The sequence below is a fragment of the Loxodonta africana genome, chromosome 21 (genome assembly GCF_030014295.1).
Source record: "Loxodonta africana isolate mLoxAfr1 chromosome 21, mLoxAfr1.hap2, whole genome shotgun sequence".
NCBI lineage: Eukaryota > Metazoa > Chordata > Mammalia > Proboscidea > Elephantidae > Loxodonta > Loxodonta africana.
Window position 1 is genome coordinate 15,842,652 of NC_087362.1, and position 23,733 is coordinate 15,866,384.

The 23,733-nt window shown below is 37.2% G+C and overlaps 1 pseudogene; it reads left to right on the top strand.

Annotated features, from left to right (window-relative positions):
• Positions 1-23,672, top strand: part of LOC135228388 (proline-rich nuclear receptor coactivator 2-like) — a 34,029-nt pseudogene extending 10,357 nt beyond the window's left edge.
• The last annotated feature ends 61 nt before the right edge of the window (positions 23,673-23,733 follow it).

Genomic DNA, 23,733 nt, shown 5'->3' on the forward strand with positions numbered 1-23,733 from the left:
AAAATAAAGAGAAATGTCAGGGAGGTCAGGACCTACAACAAAACATTAAAGAGCCTTTATAACAAAAACACAGTGAGGTGTTTATCCATGAATACATAATCAGACTAATGCAACAGAATAAAAAAACAAAAAGGCCACCCAAGTATACATTAAGCTATTGTACATAATAAAAGTTACATTTTAAACCAATGGGAAAAATGGACTTGTAATAAATAGCATTGGGAAAAACTGGGGATCTATCTTGGATAAAAATAAAATTGTATCTATTTTTCATATCATATACCAGAGTAAATTCAAAATGAATCAGGAAAATAAGTGTAAAAAATAAAATTATATAATTTCTAGAAGGAAACTAATATAACCATGAAATTAAAAATACTTTCTGAAATGAAGTACAAGAGCAGTAAACCAAAGTACTCATAAATACTACTAAATATGTTTTTTAAATACCTAAAAATAGAAAAAAGACTATAGAAACGATGTCACAGAAAATGAACCAACAAATCTATCACAAAGAGGTGAGCAGAAAAGGGCCAAATACCTCATGGAAAAATGCAGGAAAAATTGAAATAAAAATTTTATAGAAAAAGAAAGATAAACAGTTGTTAAACATAAGAAAATAAATCCAAATTCATCTATAATAAAAAATGCAGCTTAAACTTGCACATACATCATGTCTCACCAGATTCAAGCAAAATCTAAATACAGTTTGACCACAGATCTGTTGCAAGGTTGTGAGGAGGCAGGCAACACTCGCATAGCTGGGGGGATGGATGGAACATGAGACATTTCTGCGACTTCCAAAGTTGAAACAGGTTGTAGAGTGATGCTAGGAGATCAGTTATTATTTGTTAACATAGAACCAATTTGCAATATATTTTCGTAAGCTGACTGAATTTTAAAAGTTAGGTATTTCTCATTCATAGGAAAACATTTGTAGACATTTTCCTCTGGCATACATCAGGATGTATCTTCTGCTTTATTATACAAACATTACCTTTCCTTTTTTTCAGTTTTTGTTTTTATTTATTTATTTTATTATCTCTTAAGATAAACACAGGTTAGTAGGATTGATGAATAGATACCTGTGGCATAGATAGAATATGTGCTGTGGAGAGCTACAATGACATATAACAACATTTTCTCCGCCAGCATAGGTTTTGTTACATTTCAAGGGTTGTCATTCACAGTTCATAATTTTATATACTTAAAGAAATGTATCTGTCAGAGTGATCCAGAGAATCAGAACCAAAATAAGATTATACATATACATATACACACATACACACAACAACAACAAAGAAACCCAAACCCATTGCTATTGAGTTGATTCTGACTTATAGCAACCCTGTAAGACAGAGTAGAACTGCCCTATAGGGTTTACGAGGATCGGCTGGTGGATTCAAACTGCTGGCCTTTTTGATTAGCAGCTGTAGCACCCTGTAGCTCTTAACCATTGTGCCACGAGGGCTGTTTCTCTCTCTCTCTCTATATATACACATATATACATATACACACACACATATATATAGTTGTTCTTAGGTGCCGTCCAGTCAGTTCTGACTCACAGCAAACCTATGTACAAAAGAATGAAACACTGCCAGGTACTATGCCATTTCCACAATCATTGCTATGTTTGGGTCCATTGTTGCAGCCAACTGTATCAATCCATCTCTTTGAACATCCTTCTCTTCTTCACTTACCCTATATATAATGTCCTTCTCTAGGGACCGGTCCCTCCTGATATGTCCAAGTTAAGTGAGACAAAGTCTCACTATCCTAAAGTCTAAGGAGCATTTTGGCTGTGCTTCTTCCAAGGTAGGTTTATTGTTCTTCCGGCCATCCATTGTATATTCAATATTCTTCACTAATGGCATAATTAAAGTACATCAATTCTTCTTCCTTCTTCCTTATTCATTGTCCAGCTTTTGCATGCATATGAGGAGACTGTAAATATCATGGCTTGGGTCAGGCATACCTTAGTCCTCAAAGTGACATCTTTGCTTTTTCATACTTGAAAGAGGTCTTTTGCAGCGGATTTGTCCAAAGTTGTTTTATTTCTTGACTGCTGCTTCCATGGGTGTTGATTGTGGACCCAGGTAAATTAAGTCCTTGACATCAATATTTTCTCCATTTATCATGATGTTGCTTATTGGTCCAGTAGTGAGAATTTTTGTTTTCTTTTTGTGAAGATATAATTTATATTGAAGGATGTAGTCTTTGACCTTCATCAGTAAGTGCTTCAAGTCCTTTTCACTTTCAGTAAGCAAGTTTGTATCTTCTGCATAATACAGGTTGTTAATGAGTCTTCCTCCAATCCTGATGTGGTGTTCTTCTCCATATAGGTGTTCTTCTTCATGTAGTCCTACTTCTCAGATTATTTGCTTAGTATAGGGATTGAATAAGCACGGTGAAAGGATGCAAGCCTGATGCACACCTCTCCTGATTTCAAACCATGCAGTATCCCCGGTTTTGTTGGAACAACTGCCTCTTTTTCTACGTACAAGTTCCACATAAGCACAATTAAGTGTCCTAGGATTCCCGTTCTTGCAAATGTTATCCATAATTCGTTATGATCCATATGGCTGAATGCCTCTGCATAGTCAATTAAATACAGTAAACATATTTCTGGTATTCTCTGTTTCCAGTCAAGATCCATCTGACATCAGCAATGATATCCCTTGTTCCACATCCTTTTCTGATTCCAGTTTGAATTTCTGGAAGTTCCCTGTCAATGTACTGCTGCAACCCTTTTCGAATTATCTTCAGCTTAATTTTACTTGCATGTGATATTAATGATATTGTTTGATAATTTCCACATTCTGTTGGAATACCTTTCTTTGGAATGGACACAAATATAGATATATTCCAGTCGGCTGGCCAGGCAGCTGTCTTCTAAATTTCTTGGCACAGATTAGTGATTGCTTCCAGTGTTGCATCTGTTTGCTGGAACTACTATTCCATCAATTCCTGAAGCCTTGCTTTTTGCCAGAGCCTTTAGTGCAGCTTGGACTTCTTCCTTCATTACCATTGTTTCTTGATTATTTGCTACCTCCTGAGATGTTCGAATCTTGACCGGTTCTTTTTGGTACAGTGGCCTATGTATTCTTTCCATCTTCTTTTGTCTGAAATCTGTAGGGCAGGCAGACTGGAACTTCAGGCAAGAGTTGATATTGCTTCTAGTGTTCAAAATTCATCGGGCTGGCCCAGGAGGCGGGGACTCAGGCAGGATTTTTATGTTACAGTCTTAAGGCAGAATTACTTTTTCTCCAGGAAACTTCAGTTTTTGCTCTGAAGGCCTTCAACTGATTCATGAGGCTCACCCACATCATGGCAACCTCTAAACTAGTGCATGCCCAAACAAAAAGGCAACAAGCCTATCCAAGTTGATACATAAAATTAATTAATTAATATTTGTCTACATACTATTCAGGTCGGTGCAAGAATCTAAGTGTAGAGTCTAAGTTCTATTGCATATAGCTAAACGCTGTTATCAGATTTCCACTCCAGCATTTTGGCAAAGCTGTTATGAAATATGAAAGCTATTATGGAAAAAGCAATGAACAGAAAGTTTAAAAAGTAATACATAAGGCCTTCACTAAATTAAGGTGGAGATTAGCCACTTAGTTTTTTCATGACTGTTTCTCTACACATGATTCATGTTTTGTGTTTTTATGCAGAACTTTACTGAGTTTTATTCCTTGTTTGAAGAAAATCAAAGTTAGTCTTTTTAAAAGACAAAAATATTAATGAATACAAATATCCTTGTCCTTTCAAAACTTGTTCAACAGCTGGATTAAAGTAAAAGAAATTCTGACTACTTCACTTCTCTAAGCTCTTTTAGGGTTGTTACAAAGATTAAATAAATCAACGTACGTGAGCCCCTTTGAGACAGTGCTTGGAGCAGATTATGCACCACGTAAACGTCTGGGTTTTTAAGCGTTAGTTATTGTTATCGTCTGTGTCAAAGCAGGCACTTTCTGCCTTTCCCTTTATATTATTCCCTCTGCCACATCGATATTCTTATTGCCTTTTCCCATAGCTCACAGACAGCATGTTCGGCTTTCCTTTTGAGATCCTATAGCTATCTTACTCCGAGAGGATTTTCAAAACATTTAAAGTAAAAAACAATGTTGAAAGGTTAATCGTGTGACTATTTAAGATGTGGGCGTTCAAAAGATTTTGACAGTGAATGAACCACTCTGCTTTCTTGAGAAAGGACTAACACATTTAGATGAAGGAATTTTCCATCCCTCCATGGTTCCTTCCTTCTCTTCTTTCTCATCTCTCCTCTCCTCTCTTCATATACTTTGTTTCTTCTTTAAGAAATTTTAATTGTTTTAAATTTTATCTCAAAAACCTCTCTTTGAGGTATAGACAAGGAAGGGACCACTTTATATTTGCGTCAGGCTTTAGGAAAGACCTAGAAGAGAGCAGAGGTAATATACAGGGTCATTTCCCTATGGGATTAGATCTATTTTAGAAATAAGGAATAACAGAGCTTTCAGGGAACATGTGAAGGAAACAAAGGGACACACCACACAAAAACCAAGGCAAGGGGAGTTTTCAGTGCAACCTAAATGGGCTCCTACATATAAATTGTGTATGCATGCTTGTCTAGGAAAGGTACAGTTTGGCCTGAATAATTCTGAAGTCCTATTTCCATTTTGGAATCCTGTTTTTACATGATCATAAACACACTGAAGTTTTCATTACCTCTTGGCAATGAAGAGAGTGTCTAGTCAGCAGAAAATTAATATCATTACAAATAGGATGCTCCTTAAAAAAAAAAAAAATCTTTTTTCCTTTGTAAAAAGTTGTAGATTGAGTGATATAAAACTAAAAGTTTAGCCATTAAGAAGTCTTAATACTGATCTACCCCAATAATTTCAAATTAGAAGCTTTCAAATAATTTTGAATGAAGATGTTTGAAAGCAGGCGTTTTAAAGAAATGTGCTCTTAATGTTGAAGCTACGCATGTTCCATTTTCCATCATACTGAGATGATTAAAATCTTTAGGATGACAGCATGTGATACAGATTTGTTTTGATTACTATGGATTCAAAAACCACTAATTGAAAACGCTAAGGGAAAAAGTTGTAATTTTAGTGACTGCTTTTGATTTTAATTTTATGTTTGGGTACATATACAGCTGGAAAGTTCTTACTGTCTTGGACAAGCAATAAGACCAAAAAACCAAATCCATTGCCATCGAGTTGATTCCAAATCCTGTAGAACAGATTAGAACTGCCTCACAGGGTTTCCAAGGAGTGGTTGGTGGACTCGAATTGTTGACCTTTTGGTTATCAGCTGAGCTCTTAACCACTATGCTACCGGGGCTCCAATGGTATGTGCAAAATAAATACTTGAAATCACGGTGGAGGAAACATGGTAAAATCCATTGGTTATGATTTTTAGAAATATTTATTTAAATTCATGATTTATTTTTGGCTTAGAACACATTAAAATTTGTGTCAAAATCCATCGGGAAAACACAACAGGTATTATCATTCAGTTTACAAAGTCAATGGAAATTCATGGAAATATAGTTTATTTTGTCCTAGTCATTTTGTCAGTCTTAGAAATATAAAAAATGACACTTGCTTACTCTTTTAACTATTAATGCTAACTTGTCTGATTTTTGTAACAGCCAAGATGTAGATAACCTGTTATATGTTATATGGCCACTCACGATAGTTACCTCAGATATTTTATTTATTTTATAGGAATATGTTACAGTCAGAGTAAACTTGCAGAGAGATTTTTTTCAAGTGAAGACTGTTCCTGCTATATTTACCAGAAAAGCAAAGATATATCTGTGAAGTGTTCAGAAGGATAATGACTAAGCCAATCCTTTTTTAATAATATTTTTCTTACAATTAAGAGCTACATAAACCACTATATTCTACTATTTTCTGGCCCTTTAAACTCCCCGCCAAAAATGATATTATGAAGAAAAATTTACAATACGTTTTCTAATATCACACTTTTGCACGCAAAATACTTTTTTCCTAACCTGGAGGGAAGGGTGAAGAAATAAGAGGTCTTTACCTGAGCGGTTGATTTTCAACACTGAGTAGCTCTGGGGACTGGAGACTATGTGTCTGAAAATTCAGCCTTATGTGGATTTGAACATCTAGGTTTGTAACACTTCATTTCCTTGTTTCGCTCCTTTAAGGACCACCAACCCCTTCTTTGGTAAACGTATCAGATTGAGGACAACTCAAATAGCACTGGGCATCCATCACTTTTTACCTAATCCATCTATTGCTTTTACAATTATGCTTGAAACTGTGTTCTCAAAACAGTACTGATCTCAAAAATGCCAGTTGCCTGTTGTCTGGCATGAAGTGACCCTCAGTGAAACTAAAGCATTGCTTACCATATAAATTCTCATTGTACAGATTCGTAAATTTATCTGAAGAAAATTGTTTCAGTCGATGAATCTAATTTTTCACAGTTTGAATTGTTTTCATAAAGATCTCTTTATTTTATTTCTTATTCACATTTCTTCAAACAAAAATATAATTTCCAATTTCAAGCACATTAATGCATTGGATATATTAGTGTCGGTAGTTTATATTTATAAACCCCTCAGATGTATTATTTGAGTGATCTTTTGAAAGATTCTAGAAGACATTGAATATTGATTGTTGATGATTTAAGTTGATTTTTTTCCTTAAGGCCCTTCCACTGAATTTTATTTTTGTAAACATAAATTTCTCTATAAAGATAAAACAACACTTAGCAAATCAATTTTGTTCTCATTATAATTTTGAAAATTGACCGTTAACATATAACAGTTAAAAGAAAAAAATTTAAGGGTCTTTGAATGACTTCCATCTTCTTCTTAAAGCCATTGAGTATTACTTCAAATCCTGAAGTTTCTAACGATATCTAGGTGTGGAGATTCTGGATATAACATAATTTTATTCTTCAATTCCATGGGCAGAATGAAGATATCTTATGGAGTGTGTATGAGTGTGTGTATGTGTGAGAGAGAGACAGAAAATCACACTCTCATAAGATATCAACTTGCCTTCCAAAATCTATGTTCCATACCCTTGAACTTTCAAATATAAGACCTGAGGAAACTTTGGTAGATCTGAAAGGACAAGTAGACTTTATGAGGTTGTCTCTTCTGTGCTTTCCTGACCTCATTAATGTTGTTTGCTTTCCTAATGTGGAAAACAAATTGTTGGACATGCTTCTCTGGTTTCTGAGTCAAACGATGATTTGATCTTACATCTTAGGAAATTTCCCAGAACCAACTAAAGTGTTAAATGTGTTTCATTAAAAAAAAAATAATTTGAGGACTTTCTAATAGACTATATAAAAATCCATCCTTAATACCAGGTGCACTAAAATTAAAATTTTCCACATCAACTCTTTACATTTTCTAAAATTCATCCATGCCCTCAGTGGTCTGTGGAGTGATTTTACCTAGTACATTTGTGAATCTCTTTAATTTTGATAATTGTGTGTTTACATATCAATTTTACAGGTACATGGAAAATATAATTTACAGAACAGACTAATGGTTACATTGATGTTAATACTTAGGACAAATCTAAGAAAAAGTGATTTCATGTCAGGTGAATTTTAAGAAAAACACTAAGTAAAATATTTCATATGCAATTGATCAAATTACATATGAAAAAATTTTCAGAGTTGTATGAAAACCACTGATCTAAACACACACACACACACACACACACAAGAAGAAAGAAAGAATTCTGGAGAGTACCTACTTTGATACATGTAGATATGGCCTTACCAGGTTATTCATAAGCTTGTAAATGTTTGGGTTATAAAAGATGAAGCCTACTTAGAGACAAAACTTATCGACTGTATTCTATTATCCAGAAAACAATACCCATTTGAACAAAATTTTATATTATATACACAAGTAGTCCCTGACTTATGATGTATTTGAGTTACAACAAACAGTACTTATGAATGTCCTTTTTGCTTTTTTGTACATCTTGTCACTATGAGTCAGAATTGACTCAACAGCAATGTTTTTTTTTTTTTAATCTTAAGTAATGTGTACAACATACAACGGTGCAGCATGTAATATGCTGATGTCATCATTCTCAGATGCTCAATGGCAGATGCTCAATTTTATGACTTACTGTTCAAAACACTGTCATACAGATTTAGTTTTGTAAACTAAATCAGGGGCTTCAGCTGCTTGAAAACAGGGACCTAAATGTAATTGCTTTCCTAAAATTGATAGGCAGATTCAGGAAGCAGTGAAATGCTACCGTGAAATACATGAAGACAGATAAGGACCATACAGACAGCTCTCACTAATTTTCGAAGTACAAATGCCATCCCATTTCCCAGGGATAACCCAGATGATCCAGAACCTTCCACGAGTAGAGTTAGTACCACAACTGACAAAATTCCAACGTCATTCAATTCTTCATCCAGAGTAAATTATTATGATTTGTGTATTTTGTGTGTATGTATGTATTAAAATGGAGCCCTGATGGTGCAGTGGTTAAGAGCTCAGCTGTTAACTAAAAAGTAGTCAGTTCAAAGCCACCAGCTGCTCCTTAGAAATCATATGGAGCAGTTCTACTCTGTCCTATAGGGTAGCTAGGAATTGGAATTGACTGGAATGCAATTTTTTTTTTGATGTATTAAAGTATACATGTAAGTTTATATGTAATACTTCCAACCCCTAAAGACAAATAAATATCAGACTTATAAAGATACTGGTAATAAAAGGCAGTAATAATGAAAATTTTTCAAAAAATTAAAGCGTTCAACTTATGTCAGAATCAACTTACAATGGGGTGTGTGTGTGTGTGTGTGTGTGTGTGTGTGTGTACTTTCAATGTATGCATGATAAACTCTAGTGTCAGAATGAAGATTTTCACACAGATTTAAAGAGGTGAAGGTCTCTTTAAAGTATTAAAAAGCAAAGACGTTACCTTGAAGCTTAAAGTGTTCCTGAGCCAAGCCATGGTATTTTCAATCACCTCACATGCATATGAAAGCTAGACAATGAATAAGAAGACAAAAGAATTAATGCCTTTGAATTGTGGTATAGTGAAGAATATTGAATATACCATGGACTTCCAGAAGAATGAACAGGTCTCTCTCGGAGGAAGTACAGCCAGAGTGCTCCTTAGAAGCAGGAATGGCAGGACTTCGCCTCACATTCTTTACACATGTTATCAGGAGGGACCAGTCCCTGGAGAAGGACACCGTGCTTGTTAAAACAGACAGTGAGCAAAAAAGAGGAAAACCTTCAAAGAGATGGATTGACACAGTGGCTGCAACAATGGGCTCAAGCGTAACAAACCTGTTGCCCATGAAGTACATTCCTGCTCATAGCAGCCCTGTAGGGTTTCCAAGGCTGTGATCTTTTCAGAAGACTGCCACAGCTGTCTCCTGAAGAACAGCTGGTGGGTTTGAACCTCAGATCTTTCGGTTAGCGGTCAAGAACTTTAACCATTGAGCCACCAGGGCCTCTTGTTTCAGCTTCTAGGAGCCGGCAATTCTTGAAGTTCCTGGTCTTGTAGATTCATCTGCCTTCATTGTCATCACATAGCTTCTGTCTTCCTCTATTCGTGCTCCTTTTTCTCTGTGTCTTTGCTGTTGTTTAAACTCAGAAATGCTTGTGTTCAGGACGCACCCTGCACTGATATGACCTCATTAACATATGTCCCAATCGGATTATATCCACAAGTATAGGGGTTAGAATTCTAAAACTTATACTGGGGGAGGGCACAATTCAATCCATAACAGCCCCTGAACCTGTTTGCTTTGCTTCCATTCTTGTGAACCAACATAAATAAAGCATTCATAAATTTACTACTTCATCTGGCTTGTCTGTTTATGGTAATAAATCCACGGAAGGGAACTTGGGTAAAGAAGAATGCTCAACTCAATTTCTGGGTAGCTTTATTATAGGTTGAACCACTTATGACTGAAAATATAGTGATATAGAGATACCCCTCAATCCTCGAAGTGGCTCAACTGCCAAATAATGTCTAGTTTTCCCAGCAACAGCAGAGAGTACATGAGGAGTGTGGAGGGGGTGAATAGCTGAACATATAGCAAACACTCTTCCAAAACACATTGCCTTGGTAGTAATGATACACTTTTCTCTTGTACTGTTTTTGTTGTTTGTTTTATGTTTAAAAAGACTGTTGGGGGGTCAAACGCTACATAAGCCTTTAACTATATTCTAAATGACCTTAAGTGACTTCATACTAGGTAAATGTAGTGGCTAGTGTTACCAAATAATTTTTGTTTACACTCAGGACGTTTTTGGAGAGCAAAAGAAGGCACTACAAAAGGTATGCCTGTACAGCAGGTGTGAACTGAAGCTATCCCAGGCAGTTTGAAATATTTAGTCATTCTCCATATGGCCAATGTTGTTCTCTAAGGTATACATTGTGAATCTCAATACATTTCCAAAACAACATTTACTGCGGAAATGGAATCTTCTGTTAGTGCAAAATAGTTCCCTTCTAAAAATTGTGCTATCAAAACAATGCACGTGGAAGTATTTATTTGTGTGTGAGCGTGTGTTAAGAAATATTCTTTTCACTTCCTGTTTTCTCAGCCTGGAAAAAAATTATATATATAGTAGTTTTATCTCTACTCCTCAACTACTACCTTATCAATGAGTGACTTCTGGTCATCATATCTAAAATTTCAATACTTTCCAAAACTTACTATCCGTTATCCATCTTTCCTGGTTTACTTTTTCTCCTTAGGATTCAGCACAATCTAACATAAAGTCTGGTATCCTGTAGTGTGACATACATGTCTTTAAAAATCTTTGCTTTATGCAAAATTGTGTAATTAAAACCACAAGGGTTATGGAAAAAAATGAACGTAGGACACAACATTCAGAGCTCTTGTCAGTCACACATTAAAAAAAAAAAAAATAAGAATTTAATGAAAGTGTGGCACAGTTTTACATGGAAATCCTGGTGGTGTAGTGGTTAAGAGCTACGGCTGCTAACCAAAAGGTCAGCAGTTTGAATCCACCAACATACGATAAAAGGTTAAGAAAGGCTGCAATGCTAAGATAAACGTAGCATGTAACCTTGAAAAATACCTGAAGTTTGCTTGTGGAAGAGGATGTCAGAAGGGCCAGCATCTGAAGAGTTGTAGACCCTGAGTTACTATGAAGTAGGTGAGGGAAGGACTCTGAAATCTGACCAATATTTGTAAAACGAGATGTAAATGAGTGTGTCTTATAGCAAACGTAGTGAACCCAGGTATCTGGTAGATGTTTCAGGGGTGTGTGTGCGCATATGCGTGCGTTTTTGTTTATAAATATTTGGCTTGGTTTAACAGGGTGCACTCTGCCTTCACCTAGTGTTTCTTATGTAGGAAATTACGTATATGCAAACACAGACTTTCTGTTATGCTCAGATTGCTGCCTAGTGTCTGTGTGTATGCAACTATGTATGTATGTATTGCTTCAGGCCTCATATGCAATTTTAAAACAAGTGTTGTAGTGGGATTGACAGTATGTCACTTATTTTCTCGTTACTCTCTTTCTCACCCACTAGAATGCATGCTCTATGTGGATAAACACTTTTTAACTCTCCTGTCCCTAGAGCGTATAATTAATCCATTGCCATTGAGTCGATTCTGGCTTATGGCGACCTCATTGTGTCAGAGGAGAACTGTACTCCATTGGGTTTTCAATGGCTGTAATCTTACAGAAGTGGACCCCCCCGCCCCCACCCCGGTTTTTCTTCCACAGCACAGCTCAGTGGACTGGAGCTGCCAAATTTTTGGTAGTAGGCAAGCACAAGGTTGTGCCACCCACGGACCTTAGATAATTCACACATAAAAGACACAGAGTAAGTATTTACTGAATGATTGGGTGTGCTTAAAACTCCCTTAATGACCTAAGACCTGCTTGCCTCTCGATCCTCAAATCTCATCATCCTCCCTCAGGCCATGTGTGAAAGGCACTGAATTTATTTTTGCTTTTGGAATGACTATGATGTGTGTCCACTTAGAATCTGGGAGTCATCATTCACTCCACACTCATTCACCTCTAGGCCTTCATACGTGAAGCTTCACTCACCTACAACATTTATCGGAGTCCCTGGATTGTGCAAATGGTTAAGACACCTGGCTGCTAATGAAAAGGTTGAAGGTTTGAGTCTACCCAGAGGCACCTCAGAAGAAAGGCTTGGCAGTCTTCTTCAGAAAAATCAGCTATGGAAAACCCGGTGGGGCACAGTTCTGCTGACACAGAGGGGTAGCGATAAGTTGGAATCAAATTGACAGCAGCTGGTTTTATTACATGTGTCACCATCCTCATCTAATTTCTAAATCCTAATTATTCTATAATTTCTATCTGAAAAGTTCCATCTACTGAGGCAACCTGAACTAAAATTAGTTGCTTTTCACCTGTTCTCCCATTCTCCCCTGCCCCCCCCCCCCCCCTTTTAGCAGGATATATAGTAATTCCTGCTTAATGATGGCTGCTTTGTGGAACTGCAATTTCTGTGAGGGCAGAAAACCTCTTTCTTTTTCACCATTGCATCCTCATCACCTAGTGATGTACCTGCTATGAAGCAGATTCTCAATAAATATTTTCAGAATGACTAAAGGAGAGATTTCCCATAATAAGCTAGAATGTAGACCCTGGGTCAAAAATAAGGGATCAATAATCATACAGTTTGTGAGGTAGACTAAGGCAGTACTCCAAATCTGCCTGGCGCTCACAGGTTGTACTCGATTTCTAGATAGCCAGGGGACCATTAGAAAAAGATCATCAATAACTAATAAGGATTGCTCCATAATATCATGTCCTTTCAATCAGAGCCTGAACACATATTAGCTCATGAAAAGTAGCTTTCATTACTAACAAGAATCAGACAGAGTACAACAGGAAAGGACATCTTGAGCAGTGTCTCTGGCTCAAAAGCTGTGTGGGCAGAGATGAAGAGTCTGCCATGTACACCCCACTTTGCACCATGGGTGAGGAGTTTAAATGACTCTACCTACTGCTGGTCTCCCCCTAGCCAGGTAGGTCCACTTAGTGGACTGTAAGCTTATGCTATGTGTACCCCACCTGCACTGTAGCTGAGGAGACTCAGAAAACTTCCTCCCCCAGCTATTTCATACCCCAGCATTATTAACCCCACTAATAATATCATTAATATCACACCCAAGTAAAATTTTGCTGAAGATCATTCAAAAGCGTTTGTACCAGTACATCGACAGGGAACTGCCAGAAGTTCAAGCCAGATTCAGAAGTGGATGTGGAATGAGGGATATCATAGCTGATGTCAGATGGATCTTGGCTGAAAGTAGAGAATACAAGAAAGATGTTTATTTGTGTTTTATTGACTATGCAAAGGCATTCAACTGTGTGGATCATAACAAATTTTTGATAACATTACAAAGAATGGGAATTCCAGAACACTTAATTGTGCTTATGAGGATCCTGTACATAGATTAAGAGGCAGTCATTCAAACAGAAAAAGGGGATACTATGTGGTTTAAAGTTAGGAAAGGTGTGCATCAAGGTTGTATCCTTTCATTGTAACTATTCGATCTGTGTGCTGAGCAAGAGATTTGAGAAACTGGACTATATGAAGAACATGGCCTCAGGATTGGAGGAAGACTCATTAACAATCTGCTTTATGCCGAAGACACAACCTTGCTTGCTGAAAGTGAAAAGGACTTGAAGTACTTACTGATAAGATCAAAGACCACATCCTTCAGTATGGATTACATCTCAACATAAAGAAAACAAAAATGCTCACAACTGGACTAATGAGCAACATCATGATAAATGGAGAAAAGATTGAAGTCGTCAAGGCTTGCATTTTACTGGGATCCACAGTCAACATCCATGGAAGCAGCAGTCAGTAAATCAAAAGATGCATTGCTGTGGGCAAACCTTCTGTGAAAGACCTCTTTAAAGTGTCGAAAAGCGAAGATGTCACCTCGAAGACCAAGGTGCTTCTGACCCAAGCCATGGTTTTTTCAATCACCTCAAATGTATGTGAAAGCTGGTCAATGAATAAGGAAGTCTGAAGAAGAATTGATGCGTTAGAATTACGGTGTTGGTGAATATACCATGGAATGCCAGAAGAACGAACAAGTCTGTCTTGGAAGAAGTACAGGGAGAATGCTCTTTAGAAGTGAGGATGGCAAGACTTCATCTCACATACTTTGGACATATTATCAGTCCCTGGAGAAGAACATCATTCTTATTAAAGTGGAGAGTCAGCAAAAAAGAGGAAGATCATCACTGAGATGAATTGACACAGTGGCTGCAACAATGGGCTTAAGCATAACAGTGATCACGAGGGTGGCTCAGGACCAAGCAGTGTTTTGTTCTGTTGTACATAGTATCATTATGAGTCAGAACTGACTCAAGGACACCTAACAACAACAACAACAACAAACATCCTACTGCATCATGCCCCCCCTGAATTCCTGAGAAGAGGGAGGTTGTTAGCCCAGAATTTTGTTTTTTTAACCTTGCTAACAAGTATCAGGCCTCAGTGGGGGTGGTGGCTTTTTCTGAGGCCTAAAGATGCCAGCACAAAGAGAGGCTTGTCTGAAGGACTTCCTCATCACAGGAAGAAAAAAGATTTTGAGCAGTGCTGCACATTTCATTACTTTTATGATATTTTACTGCATCAGGGGAACAACATCAGCCTCCGAACGTCCCAGAGTACAGTTTTAATTTCTTTTCAGTTATAGGCAATCTTTTCTGTTATTGGAAAACTTCTTTTTCTTTTGAAGTGTACAATCTTCCATTTTCATTGACCCTGCCATTTACTAGATGCATGATTTTAAACCCTGTTAAAGACCGGTTTCTTTTTCACAAAATGGAGAGGAAATGCGTATAGGCATTGTGAAAGTCAAATGGCTAGACAATGTAAAGTGCAGAGCCCAGGTAAGCACATGGTAACTGTACTATATAGCTTAGACATTACAGCAAGAACAATGACATTTATTTAAGAAGATTAGATCAGGAATAGAACATACAGAATTCTCCAAACTCATCAGTATGATTCCTCAGAGTTGTCTCTAGGAGACTTTATAGAACTAGCCCTCAAGGAGGAATCTCTTTGCTAGTACTAGATTTCAAATCCTAATGTCCACATTTATATCCCTGTCTTAGTTATCCAGTGCTGTTGTAACAGAAATACAACACATGGATGGCTTTAAAGAAGAGAAATGTAATTTTTCACAGTTCAGGAGGCTACAAGTCCAAATTCAGGGCAGCAGCTTTAGAGGAAGGCTCTGTGTCTCTCTCAGCTCTGGAGGAAGGTCTTTGTCTCAGCTTCTATAGCTCTTATATTCCTCGGTTCTGTGGAGATCTTCATGTGGCACTTATCCTTCCCACAATGTGTGCTCCTTGTCTCTATGTCTATGCAACTCCTTATGACTCTGATGTGATTAGGTTTGGGACACACCCTATACTGATATGACCTTATTAACATAACAAAGAAAATCCTATTCCCAAACAATATTCCTTCCACAGGTTTAGTGACTAGGATTCCAACACATACTTTTGGGGGATCCAGTTAAGTCCATAACAGTCTCCTTCAATGGGAAACTAGATAAATGATCTGGCATGTTCCATCTTCAATTGCAAATTTCCTGGAGAAGAGGTTCATCAGCTCAGCATAGATCAAGTGTTCTCTTCCAATCGACTGTTTGAAGATGGAGTAATGCTCTACAAATCATGAAAGTATGAAGCTAGCTATCAAATCTACAAGATCATGAAAGCGGAGGAGCAAAGATGATGCCTGCATTGCATTGGTTAATATTCTCAAGTCAGTAGTTTTCCAATACTGGTACATAAGCACTTGTGATTTATAGAAGCACTAAAACATTCTACTGATGTAGACAAGCAGAGGAATCTCATGGACATGGGCAACATGCAGTGCAGAGTAGGATAGGAATTACAGGTGGCTAGATTTTTTTTTTTTTTTTTTTTTTAGATTTTCTGATTCATATTAATGATTTTTTTTGTTGTTGTTGGATGCTGCAGAGCCTGTTCTGACTCATAGGGACCCTATGTACAATGAAGCCAAACACTGCCTGGTCCCTCATCATTGTCACAATCATTGTTATGCTTGAGCCCATTGTTGCAACCTCTGTGTCAATCCATCTCATTGAGGGTCTTCCTCTCTTTTGCTCACCCTCTATTTTACCAAGCATGATGTCCTTCTCCAGGGACTGATCCCTCCTAATAACATGTCCAAGGTACATGAGAACAAGTCTTGCCATCCTTGCTTCTACGGAGCATTCTGGCTGTACTTCTCCAAGATAGACTTCTTCACTCTTCTGGCATTCCGTGGTATATTCAATATATCTTCACCAACTCCATAATTCAAAGGCATCAATTCTTATTCAGTCTTCCTTATTCATTGTCCAGTTTTCACATGCATACGAGGTTATTGAAAATACCATGGCTTAGGTCAGGCACACCCTAGTCCTCAAGTGACATCTTTGCTTTTCTTAAGTGTTTTTTGACTTTATCTTCTTATTACTATTTACTTTTTTTATTTCTTAGTTTGCATTTCAACTATAATCTTTGGGCAAAGTTAATCAATAACCTTAATATATGAAAAAGTCAAAATAAGAAACTAACAGACAGGACAAGGATAAGTCAAATATCTGTGGTAGGCTTTTCTGAATGTCCAATAAATTCTTTAGTAATTAACTATGCCATTGGAATAGCATGGGGCAGTAATTAGGAAAAAATGTCAAAAGGGTTTCATTAAAGTATAAGCGTTTTCCCACTGTCAGCATCAGACTCAGATTCTGATATTGCCTTCTAGGGGAGTTTGCACTAAGTTGACTCTTGCTGTCCTGTTGAAATATACTACGACTGTTGCTGATTGGGACATGCATATTCTTCAGATGTGTTAGAATTAAAAATAAAACAAGAGAGAGAGAACCTTGGAGTTAGGAATGCTAGGGAACATCGTAGATTCTTGCTGTTATGATTTACTTTTACAACTTAACTAAGAATTAGAAAGCATGATTTTCTAAATGCATATATGTGTGCATAGATAATATGCACAAAACTACACTATTAACTGATTAGAAAAAGTGGGCAATTAATCATTTTAAAGAAAGATGAAAGTGATATGGAGAATTGTATGAAAGCATAAGTTTACCTGGTTTTATAATGTTCCCATAGGGAATAGGTTAGGGGTTACTTCCCTCTGTGAAAAGAAAGATCTGGCAAGCACAGTAATGGCCAATCATAACAACGCTAGAGAATGCCTGTGAATTACAGTACTTGATTTTCCTAGTGATGGATTTATCTCGTGAGAAAACAGAAAATATTCGAAGCTCGAGAATATACTATGTGATAATGCATTATTTGTCTTTGCTCCCTACCGGACAGGACCCAGCATTTAAATACACAGATTAAATAGGTTTGGCAAATAATCGTAGTAAGCTGAGTGATATTAAATACCAGAAAAGAATGAGAAATGATCAGATTAGAAAACTAGGCCAAGTGTGGTTTCCTGAGAGTCTTAGTCATCTAACGCTGTTATAACAGAAATACCACAAGTGGAAAGCTTTAACAAAGATTTATTCTCTCACAGTTTAGTAGGCTAGAAGTCCGAATTTAAGGCATCATCTCCAGGAAGGCTTTCTCTTTCTGTTGTTTCTGGAGGAAGTTCCTTGCCATCAATCTTCCCCTGGTCTAGGAGCTTCTTTGTGCAGGAGCTCTGGGTCCAAAGGTCAAACTCTGCTCCCGGAGCTGCTTTCTTAGTATGAGATTGGTTTAAGACACAGTCTAATCTTATAGATTGAGTCCTGCTCCAGTAACATAACTACCACTAATCCCATCTCATTAACATCATCGCAATAGGATTTACAACACATAGGAAAATCACATCACATGACAAAATGGTGGGCAATCATACAATACTGGGAATCTTGGCCTAGCCAAATTGAAACACATGTGTTTTGGGGACACAATGCAATCCATGACATTCCACCCTTTGGCACCCAAAAATTCATGTCCTTGCCACATGTAAAACACATTCACCCCATCATAAAAGTCTTAAATCAACTCCAAATCCAAAATTCAAAAATTCCTCTTCATCTGTGAAATCCAGAATGCAAGTATCAGCTTCCAAAATACAGTGGTGGAACAGGCACAAGCTAGACATTTTCATTACAAATGGGAGAGATTGGAGTGAAAGAAGGGATAACAAGAACCAAGCAAGTCAGCCATACACATTACATTACCTCTCAATGCTTGAAAATAATCCTCTGTTCTCTGAGACCTTTTACACAACGGCCCTGTCCTCCAGACTCTAGGTATTGGCCAAACTCTCTGGAATCTGGGTGGAGGCCTCTCAGCCCTGGGCTTCAGTTCTGCCTTCCAGGCCCACTGGAACAGCAACTCTGCTTCCTTGGCTTTGGAAAGCCCCATTCTCCTCTTCCATCTGAGTGGCAACACCACGCTTTGAGATACCACAAACCGTGGTCATACCCTTTGAGATTGAAGCAGTTCTGCTTCCTGTGTTCTTTATCTCTTCACCTTCTGCTTCTTTGGCTTCTCCACCCCTCAGGCCTTGCTGCCCATGTCTGCCCTCCTGGGGCAAGTGTTCCCAAGCTCTGTAGCTCACCAATAAGTGCCTGGAGGCACCTCATTCCTCCAGGAAGCCTCCTTTGCAAAAGCACTCAGCTCTCTCGCTCAGTGGCTCAACTTCTGTGCTATTTTTAGCTGGTCTTCTGGTTCTGCTGCTGCCATTTCTCTGCTGCTTCCGCTCCTCTGCTGCTCCCAGTCCTCCGCTGCTGTTTCTCACCATCTGCACCATCTCCAGTATAACAGCTCTCCTCACTTCCTTCTGAGTCCTCACCAGAATTGTCTTTGATGTCCATAATTCCACCAACAGTTTTTTCGAGGAAATCACTTCCACATTTTAGGTATCTGTTAGAGTAGCACCACACTCTCTCGGTACCAAATTCTGTCTTAGTCATCTAGTGCTGCTATAACACTGAATAAAGCAAAACCTAGGTATTCAGATACCAAAAGTAATGCATATGCTTTTAAATGCAATTGAGAAAGGTATCCAGGAAATTACGCATTTATTTCTCAGCTCCTCTCCTTACATATGTCATGGAGTCAATGCTGGGTCAGAGCACCTGGGTAGCAGGATTGAGGGTTTACTCCTTTTTAAAATATTTGGAAATAATTGCCTAGGATAGCTGCTGTCTCTGACATTTGTATTTCTCCCTGTTTATTTTACAGTCTTGGTTACTAGAGGAAAGTTATGTATATAAAGAAAAAAAAAATCCAGCTGAAATAAAGGAAAGATGCTCTTTGCATTAGAGAAAAAAGTTATTTTTTGTGGCTAATTTCTGGACTGTGCATCTGTACCATTTAAGGTATCCTACTCTTTCTTTGAGTGTTTTTAAGTGACTTACTGAGAAGAAATATTTGCCTCAACTTTGCCATCTCTAGGGTCGCTATGAGTCAGAATCGACTCGATAGCAACAGGTTTATTATAAAATTATAGTACTGTTTTTGGAAGTATTTAGTTATCTTTTTATCTCAGGAATGTAAGATTTTCTATAATTCAATTTATAATGTTGTTCAATATCCTATTCTGAAATGACCATTGCAAAATTATTCAAAATTCAACTAGATCCTATGGTAAAGGAGTTTTTGATAATATTTTGTGATTTTCCATTATTAGTCTCTTTGCTTGTATTCTAGTGGGAAGATTTCTAAATATACCAAATAGAATGAATCACCATTAAGTTTGCTTTACTTCTGAACAGCGTTTAACAATAGGGTCCTTCACAGTTAATAGTAAATTTTTGAATGGCTTTTAGATAATCCTTAGGAAAAAGTAAAGTAAAAGAATATGACAGGCATTTGTCTTCTGTGGTTTAACCCATAAGCCTACATGTCATACACACAGAAATGAGCATCTCAGTGTAATACTGAAAGATAAATGAACTGCCACAATGTGGTAAAAAAAAAAAAAAATCTGCTTAAAGCAGAAATGATCATTATTTGCCAAAAAAAAAAAAAAAAATGGAAACATTGATAAAAGAAATGATGAATATCATAGAGCCTGACTTTAATTAGACTTGATAAATTGCTTCAAAACATCTGACTTGACAAATGAATTCATTTGACATAGATTTACACACAATAGTAAATTAAGAAAATCGGATGAAGGAAGATAAACAATTTATACTTGTAAATGGAAGCGCATAAGATAGGGTGGGGACCCTGTAGGGGTGACCTCTCTTAACTCTCTTTAAAAAAAAAAAAAAAGTGTATTGGGAGAGAATATGCTGAGGATTTTAAGTTTGCATGAATTTTAAACAAGCAAATGCCTCAAATAGAAGCAGCTTAAAGTTTCCTTCATTCCCTGAGTGCTGATAAAAATCATGACTTCTCAAAAGGGAAACTAAATTTTCTGCCTCAGCTCAGCTCAATTTGGGAGTTGAGAGCAACTCTGTCCATAATTACTTATTACCATTGGCCCTGACTTTCTAGACTGTTGGTTTATGGAAAGTGGAAGAGCAAGCCCAAGTAGCACAAATGAAGTGAACTGGCAAAGCGATAAGCTTTGTTCTTTTTTCCTGTTTTGTAGAGGTTCTAATTCTAGCACATAAAGGAACATTGTAGATAAGTTTTACCAGGGGGAAATTCTTGGTTTACTATAAGATTATTCAGTGGGTAAAAATAACTGCTTTGCTTTGCAGAAGCAGAAATAGCAAAATGGTTGCTAAGGCTGTAGGGTTTGTTCTGATGGTATGGACTGTTGGCTGTTGATAAAATTTATGCAGGCTTCGTGAATAGAGTTTACATTAACACTGACATTAGTGTTATGGAAATATAAAGATTAAAGGAGTTCTTTGGATTTGCTGAAGTTCATTACCATTCGTTATTAATGAAAGATATATACTTATTTCTCCACCAGTGTTAATAACCTTACATCACTTTAATAACTTGAGGCATTCAAAGAGGAGATAATGTAATTTTAAAATGAGACACCAGACATCATTAAAGAATGGGTGCTGATAGCTTACATAATGAAAAGTGCTCTCAGTATGTGGAATGGTGTCACTTCTGCTCCTCTAACTCCATGTCTCTCTCTGTGGACACGTCCTCCACAAGAGTGACTTCACTGACCTAATGTATGTGACCCAGTTCTTTTTTGTTGTCCCTTAGAGAGAAAACATAAGTCACTTGGTGAGTGGTATTAATTTGTCTCCATTTATTATTGGATCAAAAATTGTTTTAATTAAATAAAATATTTTAAAATTGTAGAATTTTTAAACACCGAACTTCATTCCTCTCTTTCCATTTCTTCTCTGGACGTGACAAGCAGACATACTTATGTACTTAATATATGTGTCTGTGGGAAAGAAGCAAGCCTTCCCTTGGGTGGGCTGTTCCACGCCCCAGACTGGAAGTATAAGGATAGCGTGTTCACACTTTGCCACATATTTAAAGCCGCATTCCCCAGGTGGCTTCACTGGAAAAAAAATATTTTGAACTTGATTTTTCTGTCTGCTGTGTCTTAATTATCAACTAACTCTAAATTTTCAAAAGAAAAAAAAATGTGTATTAGACCCCTAACATTCCAATGTATAAAAGAGATATTTCAAACAAACAAATAAAACGTAGCTGCTATAGGAGTACTTGTATATCAGAAATTGTTAATCAGAAAATTCCTGATGGACCTGTTGAAATGTTAAGGTATTTGTTATACAAAAAAAAAAAAAAATCAACTGTGTCATCTTATTTCATTCCTTACATAGTAAAAATAATACAAGCTTTAATTAATTCCATGATAAGGAACACTAGTGTAAAAAGTAGGACACGCACACACCGCTGTTTGTGCATTGTTACGGAAGGAAAGAGGACTTCTACTTATTTCTATCTTGCAAGTAAAATAAAATATTTTAATTAATATTTGTAGCAAGTATAACAAATATTCTCATTTGTTCTATTTGTCAGATATTCTTGATTTCTTCCTGTGGGGAAAGTGTGAGAGATTCAAAAACTTCAGGGATTATAGAGATGTCTTCATTCTTTTATTCATTTTCAGTCCATGGTTATATATTAAAGATACTTGGATAGGTGACTTTTCAGGTTATAGTAAACCAAAAAAAAAACAAAACACCCAAACTCACTGCCGTCAGTCGACTTCAACTCGTAGTGACCCAGGAGGGTTTCCAAGGCTGTCAATCTCTATGGAGAAGACTGCCACATCTTTCTCCCGCAAAGCCACTGGTGATTTTGAACCTCTAATCTTTCAATAATTAAACACTCACAAAATAAGCAAATGCAAGGAAGTTACAGATTGAAGATGATACCAATAACAAAGGAAACTTTAAAAAAAAATGAGGAGCTGCTTTTGACTCATAGTGACCCAGTACAGAACAGAACAAACCACTGCCGGTTCAGCACAACTGGAGACTAATATAGTCCCAGGTTAATATGATGTGATAAAGGGCCCTAATTGAAGTTAAGGACCAGTGAGGACACAGAGGAGGAAGTGACTAGCTTGAGCCCTGTGTGTGAGAAACACTTTCACAGTGGAACTAGGACTTCTCCCAAGCTTGTGTGCTGAGGACACTCAGATGTTGGCCTCAGTTCCCAGGATGAACTCAGCGGATCAGCCCATGACAGCCTCTGTATTCTGACACAAAGGATCTATCAGGAAGCAACACTTATTATCCTGGGCTTGGCACCAAGGAACAGGACAGGTAGTGGAAATCCTGCAAGCTGAAAAGCTGACTGAAAGGTGACAAAGAAGTTGAAGATGGGGGTGGAGAGAGGTATAACATTCCAGTTCCCCAATCTAGAAATATTAGCAAGAACCAACAACAGCTTAACAGACAGAAGACCAAGGAGCAAAAGTCCCAGATGAAGATTGTTCATAAGAAAAAAAAAGAGGACATGGTTATAATCCACCAGCAATTGTGTGGTAGGCCATGCAAAATGAGGGGAACAATAAAGTACATTTTCCAAATGAGCAAAATTGGAACTCTAGCTTATCAAGCCCCAGCTTACTTTTTAAGTTGTAAACTAATCAGAACTATTCTGGAGCCAAGTTTAGTGAGCCACCATCACCAAGTGGTCTTCCTAAACCACCAACCCAGCCATTGGGTTCATGTTTCTTTTAATCCTTCTGATAAAGAAATAATGATGTTTCAACTTAAAACCTTACTTAAAGTACAGGTATAAAATAAGATGAAGCACTAATGTCAAAATTTGGGTATCATCCTAAAGAACAGTCAATGGGTCTGAAACAAGTTCACTAGGGATTAATCGGTTTGTGTAAACCTGTTAATTAATGTGGAAAATATGATTAGACTTCTTGCTTGTTATATGTGTTATGGGCACTGTGATGTAATGATCATATCAGTGCAACTTGAAATTACTAAATCCTAATAATTGTACTTGATATTGTGTTCTCATTTGACTAAATCTTAAGTGAAACCATTCCAGTTTAGATCTGAGGAGCTATAAGGGAATCAACTTGTTCTATTGCTTGTTGGGGAAAATACTAATTTAAGATTATCATTCACAGATCAGTAGATTTACTTTTGGAAAACTAGTGAATCAGATTACAAGCATCTAGCTAAGACAGACAAGGGTTGAGAGCTAGCAGGACGTTTGAAAGTTTAATGTCCTAGGAACCCTCGACCAGTAATATGTCGACATGATCTATACCAAAACCAAAACCAAACCCAGTGCCGTCG